We start from the raw sequence: 21,434 nt of genomic DNA on the forward strand, positions 1-21,434 counted from the left end.
ATAACATTACGGAGCAAAGTCAAACGGGATCGTTCAATTACATCATATTGATCATGTGTTCTTATCAGCGAGGCCCAGCGCCCGTCCTTCCTGCTCATATTGTCTTTCATGCTTGTACTAATCTTTGCTTTCTTAATGTTGAAGGGGAATATTTCAGAGTTTTTCACTGTGAAAGTTAACGGCTCATCCGAACAGCAAAAAACAAGCAGTTTCTAGTCAGTAGTGATGCACAGGCCCACCTATAACCTATAGACCTCTCGCCTCTCATGTCCTGCCTGTTGGTAATCTGCAAAATTATAATAATCGGTCATAATCTCTGTATTAATCTGAACTATAAAGCAGCCTACATCTGTCACACATCTGTCTGCACCCACACTAAAACGTATAGGAGCAAGAGAACTATCAGTCAGTGCAAGAGATGCAGGTTTGTAAGTGTTTTCTGTCTTTTTGGTGCAACCCAGCAGCTGTCCTGAGTCCTTCAACAGGGACTGTGTTTTTTAAGAAAGAGTGGATTGGGTGAATGCAGTTAATTTAAAAAGTTATGCATCACTACTAGCCAGCGTTATGCTGTAAACCAATTTATATTCATGCAATATTTTTTGTGTTATAGGTGCGTAACGTTTCACTTTTTGAACACCAGCCATCTCTGGCCATTTTTGATTCACAAATTTAGTGGCATCCGAGTCAGCCACGACTGTCTGGTTGCACCGAGCAGCGCTAGACGTTTTGTTTTGTACAAACCCTGGTGAGAGCAAACAGTTCACTGTAAGCACATGTAGAATAAATGGATTTCTATGAATAGGCGTGCCTTAAAGCTTAGATTAAGGGATTTTTCCTGACAGAACCGTATGTCCGGCATGATTCATTCAAAGAAAGTCAAGAAAGTTGACAATGTGATGATTCCTTCTGTTTAAAAGGTGTCATTCAGGTGATTTTTTTTAAATGATAACATGCCTTTGTGGTTCAGAGAGCAGAGCAGCTTATTTAAAACTCTTTCTTCTGAGAGTAAACTCTGGTTCCAACCAACCTAACAGACTAAATGTGCTGCAGAGTTCAAGTTTACAGTAAATAGCATTTCAGTGAGTTGCCATTTAGTTTGCTTTTAGTTGTTGGCACAGACGTAAGATGTTCAGAAGACCAGAGCTCATGGGCAGATTACACACAGCTCAGTGCATCTTCTGCAATCATGAAGCTTTGCATTGTTTGCCTGTTTAATATATGACAGAGGAAAGCAGTTGGCAGCTCATTATTTCCCCAAAAAGGACAAATCTGCCCCTACAAGCTGAATACTTCTATCTGTACCAGTTAGTCTCCTCAGACCTCAGAGCAGCGAGGTAAACCAAAAAGCAGTGAAGTCTTGTGCTAATCTGGGTGATCTGACCCTTAAATCTGTGTTACATGGGCAGTAATGCTTCACACTGTAGAATAATTTATTGTTGCAGTGATGAAGAAATCTGTTTTACTCACTGGAATAGCTCTCAGCTCACATGAATGAAAGAAACAGCAGATTGCATCACTACGGGGAGGATGCTGCAACAATGGCGTCTTTTACTACTTCATGCTAATGCATTCTGTGTACTCCACATATTGTTTCTACATATATTATTGAATGAAATGGCATAACAGTGTACATGTGTTGTAATTAGTACAAAGTACGCCTCGCAACTCCTCATCAAATATTCTCTTTTGCATACTGAATTATGGAAGTGTGGGGATTTTCCATGGGATTCTCACTTCCTGATATCCAGTTAACGAGGAGAGTCAGGAGCCTGAAATCATCTCTTTCAGCACTTTTTTTTTCTGCCAAAATTCAATTCGCAAGGACAACTTGATACTGAGAGGGAAAAACACACTTTTTGTCTCAATTTAACTTCATGATCAGCCTTAATAGCACATATGTGAATCTAAGAAATGTCCATATTGTGCTTTCTGCTCCATTACATTCATCTGACACCTTTAGATCATCATAAAATAAAGATTTTACAAAGTGAATGACAAAAAATAAATACAAATTAAATTTAAAATAGGCTTAAAGCAGCTTGTTGGCTTCTTACAAACAGTTTAGGTGTGAAATGTTTTCCAAAACTACATAGAATTTGGTCATGGAATAAAAATTTTTTTTTAAAAAGAGCAGAGGACCAACAACAGAACCCTGAGGTACACCATATCCCACATTTAGCTTATATGTAGCTCATAAAAGATACATTTTTGAATCTTCATTTTTTCAACTAGATTTTCTGATTTGTTTCTGTTCATGTCTTATGTTTAGATTAAATTATTTTAGCAGTGTTGCAATGGCTGTTCTTTTGTTTATTTAAGTCGTTTTGAGCGTTTTTATCATTGTTTTGCATGTTTTTGTTGCTCTCTGTTAGACTTAATAGCAAAAAAAGTCACTTCAAATCACCTTTACAAAATGGTAAGCTGTGAAATTTGTTCCATAACTCCATAGAATTTGGTCATGAGGGTTGAAATTAAAAAAAAAAAAAAAAAGTAGAGGACCAACAACAAAGCCTTGAGGTACACCGTAGCCCATATTTAATTTATATGTAGCTGCACTTCTAAGTGTTCTTTTTGTTGTATGTTTTTATCTGTCAGACCTTCTCATCTGTTTCTATTTATGTCTTATGTTTAAATTAAATAGTTCTAGCAGGGTTTACGATTGTTTTTGCGTGTTTTGTGGGTTTTTGGTCATTTCGAGTGGATGTTTTGCATCTTCATAACAACAAATATTAAGTCACTTCCAACTTCCTTTTTCCGTAATCCTGGTGGAAAGTACAAATTTGAAGTACTTGTGCTTTACTTCCATTTTGTTCTACTTCAAACTTCTACTCTGCTACATTTCAGATGTAAATATTGTACTTTTTCAGATAAGTTGTCAACAGCTCCACCAAATACTGACGTTTCCTTCCAAACTTCTCACATGGTTTCATTTAAATAAATATTTAAAAGATTAAATATGTCACCAAAAATCAAAGATGTCTTTCTCTCACACTAATCATGTTTGGAGCTCTCAGATTTATCTTCTGTCCCTGTATATGAAACTGTATAAAGTCGTACAACACTCGCGACTCATAGGAGAGTATTTTTCCATTGCTGGTTGGGTACTTTTACTTCTTCCAGCACCGTTGCAGGCAGGTGAAGACTGACCTTGTGGCTGTTATCAGTCTAATGTGGGGATAAACATATTGAGTTGGCTGGAATTACGGCAGACTCCCAGAAGGAAATGACTAAAGCGAGACGACCATCTGTTCCGCAATGTGGGGATAAATGAAACAGATAAACACGCAGTGGCTGAATCTATATGCATTAATATTGGACAGTGAAATGCTAATAGATAACACCCCGACCGCGAGAAGAGAAGCACATATATGCATGTCTGGATATTATCTAATGATTTCTCATGTCACATAAATATGTAAATGACTAAATTCTCTCTCCCGTTTTGTCGTATCGTATTCTAATTTTTGCCTCCGTGTGTGTGATACGTTGAATAAAGAATCTTCCTTTGGTTGTTTTTTGTAAATGATGAGCTTTTATGATGGTTAAATACCTCTACTGGGGACTTCTTTCATTACCCAGCATGACTTTAAATTACTGCAGAAACCAGTTATAAGCATAAACTGGAATGAATCAAAGCTAATACTGTTAGCCAAGTATGGACCCGAGAGTTATTGTATCGTGTTTACTGAAAACTGTCTCGTTTATTCTGAATATGTTGTGAAATATCTGGTGCAAATGGAAACGCTTACAAGAACAAGTACAGTGACTCTGTGGTTTTTGGCTATTTTTGAAATGATGGCAAATGTTTTAGCGCCTATCGATTCAGCTAGCGTACACAGAGCACCATGTTCATTCAAAGTTGAAAAATCAAAGTGGAATTTAAGGCAAAAGTTGAAAAATGTGCATAAATTTCTGAATATCTTACCATGTGTGAGCTACAACTCTGATCAATTTAAGTCTCCATTGTTCATTGGGCACAAAGAAACTCAACACAGTGGCACAGAAACAGTGTTTTGGTGGTTTAATAGTGATGAACGGCACTTGCACTGGTGTAGGAGTATAAATCATTGTAGGATGAAGTCTAACTTATTCACGCTTACATGCTACAGTCTGTACATCTCCTGTCTTATGGTTTCCTGTTTGCTTTAAACCGTTTACCTTCATACCTCTCAAGAAACCTCAAGAACACCTTCACTCTTCCATATTCTTCAAGCAGTCTTTGTTTTGTACATTTTGTTGAGGTCATTTCGAGATTGTCGTCCAGACTGCTCCATAAGTTCAACCCACAAACTGACAGACATCTACTCTACATGTGAGCAAATGGCTTCTTAAAATCTGAATTTCCTCTTAACTCATAGTTTCAAATGTTGCTGCTGAACAGGTTTTATGTTGTCAGGCAGTAACTTATTGTTTGCTTTGAACAATATTTGCACAGTCCTGAAATTAACTATATTTGGTTTAGAAAACAAGATATGTGTCATTATATCCCACATTATTTAGTATTCTAATAGCTTTTTAGTAATATTTTTACTGGGTATAACAAACATATAGTTTATTAAAGCAATGTATGATCTGTATTTAAAAATAAATAGATAAAAATACAATACATCCAAAGACAAAAGCACTCAAAGTTTATGCTGAACAGTGAATATTTACATATTTGTCTTGTTATTCTCAATTCTTAAGGGTTCAGTTGTTGGTTTGGGGTTAAATAACGATGCAGTTTTGGAACAGTCATGGTTAAAGAAAAGATTATCATCAAAGTCTAATGTTTGTGGACCCATCGATCCACCCCGACCTCCTCCCACTGCAGACTCCACAACCTGTTTCCATCATGTGCTCCTGCTGTAACCACTGCAGCCACTAGAGGGCGTCGTCACCTGAACGTCCACATACTGATGCAGCCTCAGACTCCAGCTCAGATCAGCCATCAGTGAAGCATCATAAAGAGCCACCAGCAGCCGACTGGCTTGTTTCAGATGGAGGTAGAACATGTGGGCTTCATCTTTTACGGGGGAAGAACAAGTGGAAACGACCACAATCAATGATAGTGACACAATAATTCTGCAGTTATCAAAGATTATCCATCGAGCCTCTCGAGTGACCGGCCGTCATGAAACATGAATGCATGAATCTGATTTTCTTTTTTAACCAGGCGGAGGTCGACCGGAGCAGCTCCTGAAAGGACGAGAGAAACGAGGCGAGCGGGATAAAACCGACTGTCAGGAAACCTCGCCGACGAATCGCGCGTCACAAACTCTGCTTGTCAAATATTCATCACATCGCTTTTCCCTCCCAGCTTCACTCCGGCTTCAATAGTAATAAATACATTAGTGGATAAAAGAAAATCAAACCGGCTCCCGCTGGGAGCTTGTGAAGCCGCACAATCTCCATGCTGTTTGTACTTGGGAAGAATCAATTAAAAATGTACAGCTGCCACAGATTTATTATTCATACGCACATCTTTTTCAATCCATCGATGGGCCGACACATGTATTTGTCAGTCGGGTAAATACATCAGCAGAGGAGGAGGAGGAGGAGGAGAGCTGGGCTTCTAATGGGTTTGGAGAGTTGGGATTCTCACCGTTGTGTCTCCTTCTCCTGCATGAGACCTTTTAGAGAGCGATCAGTGTCCTTTCCTCAGTGAACAACAGCTCAGCAGCCGCCGCTGTGCTGCATCTCCTCCCTCGCTCGCACTTGATCTCTGGCTTTGTTCTCTGTCTGTTTCTCTGTCTGTCTCTCAGACTCAAACTCTGGGAGCCTCTTCAGGTGCTCGGGTAGAAACATAGATTATTGACCGGTGCATTTTTGAATTTTGACAGATTCTTATCTGATATTTTACCATTTCATCCTCACCCATCTGCCTGCCAGTCAGGTTGCTGGTGCTATAGATCCCTTATGGCTCAGCCAAAGAAACCATTGAAGCTCTGCTATGCAACCTCTCCCCCTGCGCTTTGCTTATAGGATCCACAAGCAGACCTACAAAGATGCGATTGAAGTGAAAGAGTCAAGTCAATCTGAGCTCACTCACTGGCACGCACGCACACACACAAACACATGTGGGTGTTTCGTCTTGTAACATCTGAGATTCTTCAAATGCGCTTTTAAAAAAAGTTTCTCGCCAACCACATCAGTAGAGGCGAAACTTGTGCAAAGAGCTGCCAAGTAAGACACAAACACACACACACACACACACACACACACCTACCTCCAGGTTTCTCCTCCACGAGAAGACGGTCCTCACTTCCTCCTCCTCCTCCTCCTCCTCCTCCTCTTCTTCTTTCTCCTTATTGCATTTTTATTAAAAACATCAATCTGAGCGTTTGCGCCCGACATCTGTTCTCGGGGAGAGTTGCCGAGCCCTAATAGGGGATCAATAGAGGAAAGATTACTCACGCTCAGGTGGAGGGGTGAGGAGGATAGTTTAGCAGATGTTCCACGCAAAGATAACTGAGGTGTGTGTGTGTTTGAACATGTGTGTGCGTGGTGGTGGTGGTATGTGTGTGATAACAGATAGCGAGCGTCCCTGAGGGGAACCTCTCCTCGAGAGCTCCGTCTTTCAGGTAGAAAACGCTCCAGAGGAAGCATTTCATACCTTCAAAATTACAAGCTTTGAAACGAGAGCGAGCGACAGATAGCAGCATCCAGGCTGAACCCACGGCTCGGTTTGGCCGTGATGTGCCGCCCCGGCGAGGCTCCGTCTCTTCCTGTCATGTCTCTGACTAAACATCTCCGTCCATCTGCCGTGTAAATGCTGCTTTTATCTGGGAGACGTGTCGCCTCCCAGATAAGATAAGATGACTTTGTCCGACTCCCAAAACCAGAAAATAAAGACACTCAACTCTGGGATGTTGAATGTTGTGTTTACCTTCCTGCTCTGTGGTGACAGCGGCTGTCGTTGCACCTCTCCACCCCTAGAGGGCAAATCCACTTTGTGTCAGGGAGCATGTGTGCATCATGTTTTACTGCACAGCGTCAGGTGTTCAGTGTTAGCTGTGGCAACACACACACACACAAAAAAAACACAGACAAAAGGGCATTAATCTGCTGAAATCTCTGGCAACTGAGGCGCTCATTGTCTCGTAAATCCGTCCGTCTCCTCACGAGCACCGACGGCTTTCTGAAAAATCCCAGCAATAGTAAAATGATGGCGAGTCAGACGGGGAGAAGAAAGCGAGTGAGAAACACACAGTGACCTGCTAAAACAGCTTTTCTGACACAATTTCTTCTGGCTCGGCGCCACGGTTTCTTTGCTGCTTCTCTTCCACATCTGGCGGTGAAACATAAAGGAGTTTTTGAAGGCTGGAGATACTGTAGGTTACTGGATGTTCCTCCACCTGCAGGTTGCTTCAATCGCACACAAACACACAGGTTTCATCTGCTGTGTTAAAAGCACATCCCAGACACAGGAGGAGCAGTTTGGATGTTTCCAAAGGCGCTGTTTTAGAGAGACTGCGGGAAAAAAGGTGTGAGGAGGGAAAAAATATGTGGCCTTCGACCCGAGAGGAAGTGATTTATACAGGACTATAAAGCAAGCCCCCAGGATCAGTGCGAGGCTGTGATTCTCTGAGTTGTGGCCACAGTCAAAATTGCAGGTTCCACGGGCCCCAGAAATACTTTCTCATGTACGAAATTAGCGGCTCCTCGTGTTATCACAATTTCAGCCATTAAGGCCAAGAAAAACGAGGAAAGTCTCAAAGTGCCGCGGTTGGAAATTCGTTTTTTCGGGACATAAAAACCGGAAAACTGAATAAATCAGAGAGAAATCCGTCCAGCGAACACGTTTTACAGCAGAACAGATTTCTCAACTCGTGCACAGATGCTAGAAAGTCAAAGAGGAGTCGACGTCGAATACAACATTCATGCGATTTGGCTTTTTATCGTCGTCGTTCTTATTAATAAGGAAAGTAGCCGCTGCCTGTTTCTCATCACTTTGTTCTTCTGTTTTTGTTTTACGGCATTTGGCATCAACTTTGTGCTTTTTTTTTTTGAGTCAAAGTGAATAAAGTTTATGATATTGTGGCGCTTCGGCGACGACGACGCCAAGAACAGCGTGTCTCTTCATTAAAGTGAATTAGTGACGAATCACACGTGTGAATCATGCATCGACAGCAGCAAGATTTAACGCACGAGCCGCACGATGAAGGTGCAGAAAAATAGGAATACATGGCATGTATAAAGGCCCCCTGGAGATTTGATAAATACAGTTTTTCAGGGAGCTCATGTTTTGGCGTCGAGTTATTGGAACGTTTATCTGTGAATTATGAATATTCTGTACTTCAGAAACCCTAAATGCTCTTCAAATACTAGAATATATGTTATTTTGTTCATCAAAACCCCCATGCAACACCACTGAGATGTGCAATAGAAGTAGCGCTTGTGTATATTTTGGTTTATTTCTAGGTTTGTTCAACGTTTGCACCACGTTTGCTGCAAACGTCCCCACCGTGGGATTAATAAAAGCTTCTCGTAAAAAATAAATAAATGTTGTGATGGAGCAGAAATACACAAAACAAACTTAATGCATCACAATAATCCTGAACGTCCAGAGCCACAGATCCTCTATTCATCTATGAAAAGAAAACTTTACCTGCATGAAAGTCTTTTTTCTCACAGGTCATTTTACCCTAAATTCATTTACTTTACCGTGAGGTTACGTCGTTCGTCTCCGTTTTGCTCCGTTTCATTCACTGTCTAACACATTTTTGTCACTTTTTTTCGTGCTGAAAATCAATCTCAGCGTCATAAACACTCTGATCTCAGACATTATCCACCAATCAGCTGCTTTACGAACACCGGAAATCTCGCTAACTGATGTAAAGCTGCTTTCATAGACGGTGTGATCTACACATGTGCAGGACGACGTACATTTTCCTTCCTTTCCTCGGATTTGCTTCACTTGCTTCTAAACCTTTTTAATCAGTCTTTTAAAATTCTACGTTGCAATTAAACCGATTCTGCGCGTAGAGACGCAGCCGTGGAGGTATTTAAAATAAAAACTGCCCTCTTTAGCTTGTTGTCTTTTCACAGAGCCGGCCTTCCTCTCTGGTTTTCCTGCTGCCTCCATCTCCGTCTGCGTCCTGCCCTTGAAGGCGAGGAGGACGGGCTCAGACAGCCTGGGAACGGCCAACTGCTGGAGGATCCGAGCGGCGCTACATCAAAGGCCGCCCCATTTGCACAGCAGCTTACGCACACCCACACATACACAAACATCGGCTTACATATTTGGGGTTTGCTTTCTCTGAAGTTCATTACGAGTGGCAGAACTATTACCCTCTGTGACAGCGTGTGTGAACTACAAGAGGCGAGAGTTCAGCTCATAAACATCAGCCCCCCCACCCCAAATAAAAAATAAAAAAAAAGTTAAGGGAAGCTTCTGGAGCAGTTCCCGCATTATCGTTTATTTCCGGGATTGCGGGGAGCGAGAGGCCGGCCGCGTGAAAACGTCTTTATGCAACCGAAAACCGTCCGTGTTCGCTAAACAGCTTTCACGAGTCATTCTCCATGACTGCTGCTTTAAGTTGGTGGAACAAAACTGCAAGAATCATAAGTAGTTGGATTAGTGGACATCTCCTCCCACATCCTCTGATCTTTTACTGCAGCCTCATGAGAAGGAAGCCCCCCACCCCCCACCACCACCACCACCTCCACCACCTCCACAGTCATCTAGTACACTTAATCTGAAGTGGCAATATTAGAACCCTGAGCCGCTGCCAAAACAAATGCGAGCGAACGCACAACTGACTTTGCTCAATGGTGATGTGCCATGTCGGGGGGAGAGCAGAGGAGAGTGGAAATGGGTGAGGGAGGAACAGGCAGATTAACGTGAGAACAGTGGAGGAGTGTATGGTGTGTGTGGGAGGGACGGATGATGGATGCAAGATGTGTGAAGATCCTCGGGCAGGATGAAAGCCTTCCAGGAGTCATATTGAGTTATTGGGCTCCGACTTTGAGCAATATGATAATAACAGCAGAGGGCAGGGGTCACCTTGACGTCATTAAGAAACGGGATTAAGGCCCAGTTTCACCTTAGAAGCTGAGATGGACTCTGATCCGCCCGGAAAGGTGGAACCTCCAGTCCAGTCTGGATCATCTGAAGCCGGACTTGAAGCCGTGGAGCTGAGACGGCGTCAAAGCGTCCGCCGGCAGCTCTTCTCTCCACATGTTGGAACACTTACATGATGTCATGGTGGTACAATTTCCCACCAGCCGCCTGCATGTGCGAGAGGAAGTGATGTCACGAGGGCCGGGCCGAGCCCTGCAGATGGCGCTCCGATAGAGCGAGGACGATGTTATCTGAAGCCAGTGTGGGAGGTGGGCTTAATGGGACATGTCAACAGATGCACAGAAAGAAAACAGCAGCGTGAAGAACAGTTTCACACGCTTTGGGTTCTGTTTCGGTTCTGGGATCAGCTGCTGCTCGCTGCTTCACTGGCAGATCTGGGCCTTTAAAGAACCCACGCCGTGCTGTTTAGGTTTTAACGGTGTTTTTGTGCATGTTAAAGGTCCAGAAAGGCCCACAGCAAACAGAAAGCATCGTTTCCTACCTGAATGAAATGCCTCGTTTGGAGTCCAGACTTCTGGTCCGTTACTTGTCTATGTCATCGTGTGACATATTTGCATAAAGCATCCCTACAATCAACAAAAAAATAAATAAAATGCATTCATCTGCATCAATCTTTATGACTTCTGACAACTGCTAATGAGATTATGTTCAGCTAACAAACGGCGTTGAATCAGGGGAGTTAGTTTCTCCTCCACATTAATGACCGGCCGCATAAACACACATGTTTACATCCATGTAAAAGGAACTTTTAATTATTAATTTCTCATAATATTTACCACGACTTTTTGCAGATGTAGTGATGAAGCCAATTTCGTGAATTTAGTTTTAAATCAACTGATGCAGAAATTAGAGTTTAAATTATTCACTGACGTTATTGTAACTTAAAGAGCTAATTAAAATGATTAAATTAGAATTTTTAAATCTGCAGCCACGCATTTAATTAAGTGATTAAGTAAGCAACGAACGAGCAGCTTCACTGCAGTCTGCTGGTATTTTCTCTATTATTGCCAGAGCTACATTAAAGCATGTAAACATAATAGATCCCAGAAATAAGATTATAAACTTCTAAATCATGCATCAGCTCTTTAAACCTGCTCCGATCGTTATATTTACTTTAACAAAAGGTCGAGTTAGTCAGTTTAATTCTGGGCGACAAATTAATGGAGATTTGTCACTTTAGCTTGCAGCTCTGAGCTTCTGTTTCATTGAATATTGTTTCAGTTTTTGGGGCCAAAACTTAGTAGAGCAACAAAGTTAGCAGCTAACATTAGCATGTAGCAGCTATGGAGCCAGACATAGTGGAGACCAAAAACAGAGCCGAAAATGGAGAGTGAATATCAGACTTCAGCAGATGACGAGACATGAAACTCCAAATGAAAGTTGCTCTGTGTCTAAATAAGCTATTGAGCTAGCATGTTAGCTAAATAGGGCTACACATGTGATTGAAGTATTGTAAAAATTGCACCATGGCTAACTGCAACATCCAAACCCAGAAGCTGCATTTAGAAAAATGTGTCACAAAATACCATTTTAAATGAAGTTCTGCGTTGCTACAGAGATTACCGGCTAATGAATTATGTCACTTTTGTTTGGGACAGACTGCAGCAAAACAAGTCAAATGATTTGTTTCAATGGAAAAGAAATGTGCAAAAAATACAAACCCTACTAAAATCAAGAGTCATGTTGCAATTAGTGTTGGTCAAAATAAACACAAGCTGATTTATTTTGTGTTTTATTGAGCTCAGAAGATGACATTACAGCCCTGCTGTGCTGCCCTCCAGTGGCCAGAAAGTTACCTAGCAGCTTAACGGAGATTCTGTTTATGTATTAAAGGGCACTGAATCAAATCTATTTATTTATTGAATAAAATCAAAGACATGGAACTGCCACATATGAATCCTGGAGGCAATACTTTCACATATTCTGTTGTTTGTTTTTTTTAAACCCTTCAGGTTCAAAAGTCAAACTTTTGTGGAATCTGAAACCAAACCAAACTACATTCATCCTATTTTTTCGTCTGTTTATAATCAACTGTGTGAAGAATATCATTAAATTGTCAGCTAACACGGCGCCGCGGCGCTTATCGCCGCCTACAACCCTTTACATTTAATAAACGCTAAATACCGCCACAGCGACTCGCGAAACAATATATACAACCTGAAAAAAAAAAAAAGAATCCCAGGTGTTTATTTGTTTGCATTTCAAACACATCCCTCCTGTGTGTAAACTGGTTAAGCACTTAATCGCTAGTTTCAGGGGAAGGGAGAGAGCAAACAGAGCGGGACGGTTAAAGTGGATTATTTTTGCAAAGAGGGAAAAAAAATTGGGGGTAGAAGAGGAGGGGGAAAGAGAGGGAGGCTGAGCAGCAATCGATGGTTTTCCCCCCAGAGTTCCTCGGGGATTTGCGTTGAGTGATCTGAAGTGGCGCCCCGCTGTGCAAACCTGAGTGCTTTGACTCCACATAAAACCGTTCAATCACAGAGCACCATGTTCTACTAAAAAGCCCCTTATGAGATCATTACCCAGGATGAACAAACAGGCACTAATGAAAAGAGCCAGAGCACTTTCCTCGTGTGAAAAACAAGGGGAGAGTTGGAATCCCAGCTACGGATTCAGCAGTTTTGGGTTTTTTTTGTCACCGTGTTTAAAGGCTTTAGGGGCTTCTGTCCCGCAGTGGAAAAACTTTAAGTGGAACAACGTTAAACGAGGGAAATGCCGGCTGCTTTACAGTCGGTTTACTCACCGCCAGGAGGACAGCTCACCGCCGGTCGCAGGTCTCCTGTGGCTTTGGAGAAGCTTCGTCAGGTCGCAGAAAACAAACCTGCTGACGTCACCGGGGTTACGACACTTTGAAGTTCAGCCCTTCATAAAAGAGCATCTGCACGGTTTAACCACAAAGCTGTCTGCTGCATAGACCGGAGGATGAAAGAGTCGCTTCCATCCACCTGTTCCCAACGTTAGGCGCATTTAGGGTTCGATGTAAACGGTTTGAATGACTTTCTCAGGTTCCAGCTTCTTTTTTTAATTATTATTTTCTTATATATTTTGGTGGTTTTAACAAATAAACCAATCAGAATATGTCGTCCACGACTCAAGGAAACTGTGATATGCAGAATAAAAAATATGATTATTGACTAAAACCCTGAAGATGAAAAAAATCAACCAACTTTATGCCTTAATACACTTTGAACAGGTGACGTCTGTATTAATTCAGCCTCCGTACAGTTTTCATGAATCAGGAACTCAGCTACAGAGACCAGAACAGGTTTCCGTATCAGGCTGTAAACATGTTTATTTCTGCGGTACAGTCGGACATTTTAACATGGAGGTCTATGGCGCTGTTAAAGTCGGCCTCGAGTGGACGTTCAGTGAACTGCAGTTTGTTTCATTTTTCACCTCCAGAACTTCCCACTCAATCAGCCTTCTCCTAAAAATGTGTGTGATGGTTCTCTGAGATGGCCGACCTTCAGTTTGAATCTCTTTGAGCTCGTTTGGAAGCCGATCCAGATCCAATCGGCAGCAGGGAAGTTTTGTAAAAGATGGATGAAGCCTCCAGGACATCATCATTCTGAAGCCTCGAGTTTGGAATTCTTGGTTTTTGAAACTGAAACCAAACTTAATCAGCAAGACACAACAAAACTGACAACCCAACACACTGTGCATAAGGTGGTCAGTCATTAGCCATTATAGCCAAAACACGTCCTGCTTTGTGATCGGTTTCCCTCCAAACTGAACCATAATTAGCACAATTAACACCATCGTGCATTGAGGGAAACTTGAAACCAGCAATAGAGAACATAAATTCATTAGGGAAGTGTTTACTGAGGGAGTAAATCAACTCAACTTGGGTCATTTTCTCATAGACTTCTTGCAACTAGTGTAGTCGCCCCCTGCTGGCTGTAAGAAGCAATGCAGGTTTAAGTAACTTCAGCATTGTTACACCTTAAAAATGATATTTAAAGACAGATGTCCTGTTAAGAATTTCTAAATGCAGGCTGGTATCAGCGATCCTGGCCTATAGCAGCAGAACCTGACCCAGCTCTCCTCTTCTGTCCGCCTCGTCATAAATGTCTCGTTTTCTGGGTTGTGGTTTAACTTGAGGTGTTTCACAGAGTTTGTTGTGTTGCTACAGCTCCTTACCGTTTTTCCACAAACATCACAAACCGTGTCTTGGACTCTGTTTACGTTCTGCCAGACTGAGCAGCGTGCCGCGGCGCTTACGCATTACGCACTTACCCAGGCGGAAGAAAAAGTAGTTCCCACCAAGTGCTTGTCATTTAGTCCAGATCTCAATAGTTTAGCTCCTGGTGATCAGATACGTTCCCTCAAGTGACTGAAGTATCGATATTCTGATTTGAGAATCGATTTTAGAGCATAAAGATCTGCTATCGGAAGTATTTCAGTATCGATCCGCACATCACCAAACAGGAGCGACTCGTTTGCCGTTGGGAACCCGCCGCTATTGTCAAACTCATCAGCAGCAGAGATGCAGGCGGGACGCTGCCGACATCAAACAGACCAGGAGGCCCGTTACAAAGGAGCCTCGACCAAAACAAAACCCTTCTTTCTCTTTGTGGCACTTTGGGATCCTGGGAACACGAAATCCGAAACGGTGGTATTGACAGTTCCTCCTGTTAGCGCACACAGAAAAACAATGTGGGGATAATGATGCAATCCATCAAGCAGGAGCGGTAACAAGGGGCAGCCCCTATGCAAAGCGATACCGCTGCACCGCGAGGCCCTTAGAACGCATCTGCCTGTTTCCACAACACAACCAAACCGGCTTTTGTGAGCCAACGGTTCTTCTTAGCGCGGCCGTGGTCTCAACTCAAGTGCAAAGGAAGTTTGACATAAATCAGAAAACCAAACATGTCCAAACTCCGGTTGCTCGGGAGGCATCTCAACTATCAGATTCCTACTCTTATGCGTTTTATGTTCGTCGAAGCCGTTTCTTGATGTCCAGGATTACACGAACAGCCCCTTTCATCTTTTCTAATAACACTGAGCCCGTCCAAGAATAACCTGAGAACAAACAGGAGCAGATAAATGGTTATAAGTCGGCTGCCAGTTGTCATGGACAGGTGACAAAGAATTTCTAAACGTCTGAACGACGCTACGTGTTCAGAACGACGCACATGTCAGCGGAGGATTAAGGAGCCGTGGCATGCGCAAAGTCTGTCGAACCACATGAAACGTCCAGCAGCAGCAGCAGCAGCAGCAGAAACTATATCACAGCTCTGCCAGTAAAGAGTTCCTGGTCAACGTACAGTGCGCCCTGGTTTAGAGCCACATGCACAGATTAAAAGCCTAGGAACATTAAAGGGGTTGACCACCTGTCTCAGTCCCCTCTCTCAGGCCTGAATGGGACCACAGGGAGATCCTCTTCCTCCAGCACACCACCTGCTACCACCAGCCCCCTTTAATGTTGGGCAACTCTTTAAAGATCCCACAATGGCACTCTGTAAGTGTGCCCAGTTTAAACATGGAGGCGACTTGCAAAACCGCGTCACACTGTGCTGTGACTTGCCATAAACTACAAAGACATTTCACATTTTTTGTTGTTGTTTTGTTTTGTTTATATTCCCAAAATGAAGCTCAGTGGGACATCATACCTTGTTGAAACTGTCCCCGCAAACGACAAGAAGAATATCTGTTGCACAAGTGATCGCAGTTTGGTTGTTTTTTTGTACTTTTTCATGGCACAACTTAAGTCAGACTTTCAATTTTAAGTTTAACACCACGTTATGATTATTATGATTCAGTTCAGTTCAGTTTTATTCATGAGTAACTCATCTCAGAGCACTTTGCATGATCAGATGAAGACCGTACAGGATTGTTTTATGGAGAGAAGCCCAACAAATCCAATTTCTGCAATGTTATGATCATAAATCCACCTTATTTCAGTTGTTAAATGTGTGCATATGAGCAACTTGACTTGTAAAAGAGATTCTTAATCCATTTCCTGGTTAAATAAAATGAAAACAATGAGGATGCACGGTCAAAATTTAAGCTTAATGTCAGCATTCATTGGTCGTCCATTGGAGGCCGCCTACCCAACATAAACCCAAATGCTCCATTATGTTCAGCAGCTAATTGCTCGTTTTGTTTGTCTGCTGTTTGGAAAAACTAGAACAATAGGCTGGAAAGTTCCACAGAGTTTAATAGAAAGTAGTGATCATTTTTATTCTTGTTTTTTTTTTTTACATCAGGAGACTCAATCATTAGATTTTTTTTTGTAAATATAAAACTGATGCTCACTGCTGCACATGAAAAGTGCTGCAGAGCCGGTTTTGTTTTCTATTAAAACAACACTTGCAATACAAGAGATGCGCTTTAGTCTTCTAGGAGCTGATATGTGGGCACATGTGTGGCATGCAGAATAAGAGTGCTGCTTGTGCAACTGCAGCCTTCACAAGTCGGCTTTGTGCTAAAAGAAAGAAACAAAAAAAAACTGCAAGAAGGAAGGCAAAGCGTGTTTCATACAGCGATCGGCTTCTCTCTCCGACTCCGTCTGCCTCTCGTTGCTCAAGGCGAACCTTTTCATCCTACCCAAACAGCGACTCGTGACACTTAGGAGTCCATTTAACTGCAATGGAATAATAACGACCGCGAGCAGGAGCTGATCTCTGCAGTAGAAGTAAATTACAGTAATGATGAGCAGCGTAAGTTATATAAGATGTCTGATGGATCGTCGTATGCACTTTGATGGAAGTTTGGAACTGAGCGCAGCATTAACAGGAAAAAAAAAGAAAAGAAAAGAGTTTTTAGCCAAGTTGTATTCTGTTAAATTTAATGGTACAAGTCAGAAAGGCTGGGTTACATCAAAGGCCACTTTAAACAGCCTTTTTTTCTCTCTCTCTCTTCTCCTGCTCAAATAAAAGACAAACTGTCGTCATCATTAAACTTGGCCACAGATTGTGTTTCTCTGTTTTGGATCAAGACAAAAAGGTTTATTTATCCTTCATTCCTCCCACTGCCATGTAGGTCAGTGTCAGTGAATCAGATGTAACATACATTAGGGGGGAAAAAATGCAGAGCTGCAGCCAGACCCAGACTGACCATCTGGCAGATTTGGCTCACGTCTGAAGAGACGGTCCAGTTCTGAGCCATTACTTACAGAAATGATTTAATGATAGATATTTGTACTGGTGTGAATGTGTCAGGCTGATTCACAGTGCACCTTTATCTCATTTCATTGTGAAATCAAAACACTGTGAAGAAACTGCTGCCTTGGACCAAATTATTCTGCTTTTGTAGGCAGGAGGTTCTTGTCAAAGCATTTTCTGTGTGTTGTAAAAGAAAGCCCCGATGAAAGGAGTTTAAATTTTTAAAGCCAGAAGTGATAAGGTGGACAAGCTTCTTTCATTTCAGTTGCATTATAAAGTATTGAACTCGTTAGTATTGTGACCTTTGAAATAAACGATCCTAATATCTGACTATGTGTCCTCTGTCCGTGGCTTTGAACCAGCCTGAGCGGGAGATGGTCGGCCAGGTATGTGTTACGTAAGTGTTGCACAAACTTTGCAGCTGAAACAAGTCAAACTGTCTTCACCAGTAGATTTAGGACAACATACGGGATATTTAACCACTTGGACGCCATGTACGCTGATACAGAGATGAAAATAGTTGCTTACTAAACATGGACCAGACAGAGTGGCATTAGCATTCATTGGTAGTCATGGTTGGGTTTAGCTGTTTAGTCGTATATTCATTCTCCCTCCACCAGCTCCTGGGGGAAACACCAGTGACTGTACATAAAAGATAGACGTGGTGGTCATGACATCACCCGCTGGATTGTAGACTGCTGCTTTGAACCTTGATGTTAGCGTTACAGCATCACCATGGGGGTTTTTTGAAAGCGTATCCTGCTTTATCGTCTACTTCACTCTAAACAGGAACATTATTTACAAAATGAGCATCATGCTTTACCAAAGGAGACTTTAAACTAGCAAATGAGACCGTAAACTCGTTAGGAAAAAGTTTACTGAGGTAACAAATCAAGTGAGAAGTTGGGTTATTTTCTCATAGACTTCTATACAATATGTCGCCCCCCGCTGGCTGATAAGAAGAATGCAGGTTAGCTTACACCTGGAGGGCACATTTTATTATATACAGTCTATGGGGAATATCTTTAGCTGCTAAATACTAGCATTTGGCCTCCAAGTACCGCGAGGTTTCACAGCTCGTAACTACATCCAGGTAACATAAAACTAGCCGCTAACAGAGCTTTAGCTTTGCTGCTTTTTTTTTACCCTATCTCTTTTATCTGCTAGAAAAACATACAAGCAGACTTCAGAAGCACGTCTGGCTGTATGGAAGGAGACTGGAAAGTACCGATTGAGACCATAAAACTCATCAAGAAAATGTTTGCTGAGGCAACAAATCAAGTGAGAAGCAGGGCGATTCTCTTATAGACGTCTATACAGTCAGACCAGAGGAGTCGCCCCCTGCTGGCGGGTAGATAGAATGCAGGTTTAAGGTACTTCTACTTTGGCTTCACTTTTATGTAAAATGTGTGGGAACTCTTGGCACATCTGTTACTTGAGGCAGGTGCATCGGAGATGGATGAGCGCTAACATGCTTTTATATAAACATTATGGGAAACAAGTGGTTGTTTAGTTGCACACTGCCATCGTTTTGACCTTGTTCTTGCTGGACACAAAGCTTTTCCATTGAAAACAGGAGCGTCCTGCAGCTGTAAACTGATGAGAACAATGAGGTTGAATCCACATCCTCACACCCCAACAACACAATATGTTGTTTGACTACCAAACAATATGTGTTAGAGACTGAACTGTGTTTGAAAATCAGTGAGTATAAAGAGTCTGCACTGGGAGGACTTTAATCCAGGAGGCTGGGGTTTATGTGGAACTGTTGTTTTTAGGCGTACTTTACCGATTTAAGCAACTAAACTATTTGTTTGGTTGAGGAAAAGATCAGCAACAAGCTTCTCCGTTTACAGGCTGATGAGTCCCATCCCGTCTAAAAGGAGCTACAGCAGCAATGCCACCATCTTCCAGTAACTTATTCACACAACCACAAGAGATCAGTCATTTTAACCACTTCACACAGCCGGCCAGCCTTGTTTTTCTGGTGAACGCCGTAGAACTGAGAGAAACGGCAGCTTTGTCAGTGATAATTTGTCAATTTGTCGCTACAAACCGCCTCTCTCAGTCGATTCACTGCTAATAAAAAGTATTGATTAGCTTTAAGAGAGAGGGTTTTCTTTAGTGCTCGATACAAGAAACCTGTGTTGGAGTTTGACATGTGTTTTCTGGTGAACCTGCTCACGCCGTTTCCCCGCAGTCCTGCCTCAGCTGTATGATTTATGCCACGACAATGCGATGCTTCCTCTGCTGGAGGTGCACATGTGAACCCGGTGCAGATCATCAAAGGAGGCGCAGCCTGTTCCCATGCTTGTTCCTTGGGTCTCGCTGTTAAATATAAGAAGATCAGGTTAAGTGATCAAAGACCTCTTGGTTTCTGGGGCTTAAGTGTTGCTCCATTTCATCAAAGGCCATTAGTCTTTTTAACCTCGGCTACCTCAAGGTAACATAAAACTCGCAGGTAATGGAGCTTTGCCTTTTCCTGTAAATACTGTACGTGCCTTTTTCAATGGGAACCAATATGAAAGAGGATATAATGACACAAAATGGCAGCTTCTTTTCTCACATTCCTCCTGCCTCCCGACAACAAAGGCACCTATCTCTTTTATCTGCAAAAAAAACTATACAAGCAGACTTCAAAAGCATATCCGGCTGACACTTGGTTTTTCCTCCGACCAAAGTGTTTATCAGACAGGCATATATCAGGCCGCTCTGGGGCATTGTGTTGCCAGTAACCCGCTTCCTCCAGCCCCTGGTTAATTGTCACGACATGTGTCCTTCCAAACCACAACTTGGGAGCTATTAGTATCGGCTTCCTGTTGATGACTAATGCACTCGCATGGCGCTGTGGCACTTGTTTGAACGGAACAGCAGTCGTTCGTTTCATGTTACTCAGCTGCTTAATAAATCAGATATAAACGGACAAAACGCGCTCTTTGATGCAAATAATCTCAATCGAAGTTTTTAACCAAAGGCCCGGTAAATGAAGGAGCTGGTTTCTTAGCGAGGCCACCCAGGCTGCTGCGTTTTAGGGCGCTTTGAACGAAATCACCCAGAAAGTGTTTACCGATCGCCGATAGCTGCAAAACCTATGGAAAGAGGCAACGTTGGAGTAAATCAGGTGCTCGGTGGGCTTTTGTTTTTCTGCTCCTCGGGCTGTTTGATGGTAAAGAAACTGCGTTTTTTCACAGTCGTGTCTCTGGTTTTCTGTAACTATCTGCATGCCAGCTAGATCTGGACCAGATGGAAAGGAAAATGAAGGTTCTTTCTTTTTTCTTTTTTTTCCCCCCCTCTCTCTTTGTCTGCCTCTTTCTTTCTTCTGTGTGAGAGAAAAGGTTTAACAATGTGCATTGAAGACAGACATTCTGCTAAACATGAGGCCAGCATGTGTTGGCGAGCTGCACCTACAGAATGCAGCGCGACCCACTCCAGCTTCGCACACATCATCCGTCTGATAAAGCCGCTCATTGTGTCGGCTCCAGGAACACAAAACTTTTTGCATCCTGATGGGAGCCCGTCCTAACTTGTCCTTTAGCTCGTGGACAGTCTGGCATTAACCAGGATGCCGAAGACGACGGTAGAATGTGCGCAGTCATGGTGCTGATTTTATAACCTGGAGTTCCTTTCTTTTCTGATATTTTCTGCCACGGTTGAGGTTCTTTTTTTACACCAAAGATAAAGGAGAATTTGAGAGTAGAGTTACATAATTCTTCCCCATTCTCTTGCCTCTCCCTTTTTTTTTCCAGTGAAATTAGCATCATCACAACTTTGGCCTGCAGTCAGTGCTGGAATGCGGCTGGACGCACTTGTGAGGGTCAGCACATTTGGGGTCCAAGTTCAATTTAGTTGAACTTTGGCTACAAAGCCTGGCGGGAAATCAAAGCGGCGCGTACTGTTGTGGCTCAATTGAAGCGCTCCTTGGCAGGGCCGCTCTCCATTGAAAGTAATGGGCTCGCTCTGGCCAGCGTTGCACTTGCAGTTGGTGTGAAACAACAGTTGAAGGGAGCCAACGCGCTTCATTTAAACTGCTTGTCAGAGTTTTGCCATCAGACGCGGCGGTTGGGTAATAGTTTTGCACAATCTGGCTCATTCCAAGCACACGCTCTCATTAGGGGCTCTTTAGCAAGACGCTAAACTGAGTCAGACTCTGACGAAACTTTCAGGGGAATTTTAGGAACTTGTGTCAGGTTTGTCTTTGGGGGAGAAGAAACGACTGTACTCTGGGGTAGATACTGAGAAACCGCCGCGTTGACCTCAACTCT

This window comes from Stegastes partitus, unplaced genomic scaffold (genome assembly GCF_000690725.1).
Source record: "Stegastes partitus isolate 25-593 unplaced genomic scaffold, Stegastes_partitus-1.0.2 Scaffold518, whole genome shotgun sequence".
Taxonomy (NCBI): domain Eukaryota; kingdom Metazoa; phylum Chordata; class Actinopteri; family Pomacentridae; genus Stegastes; species Stegastes partitus.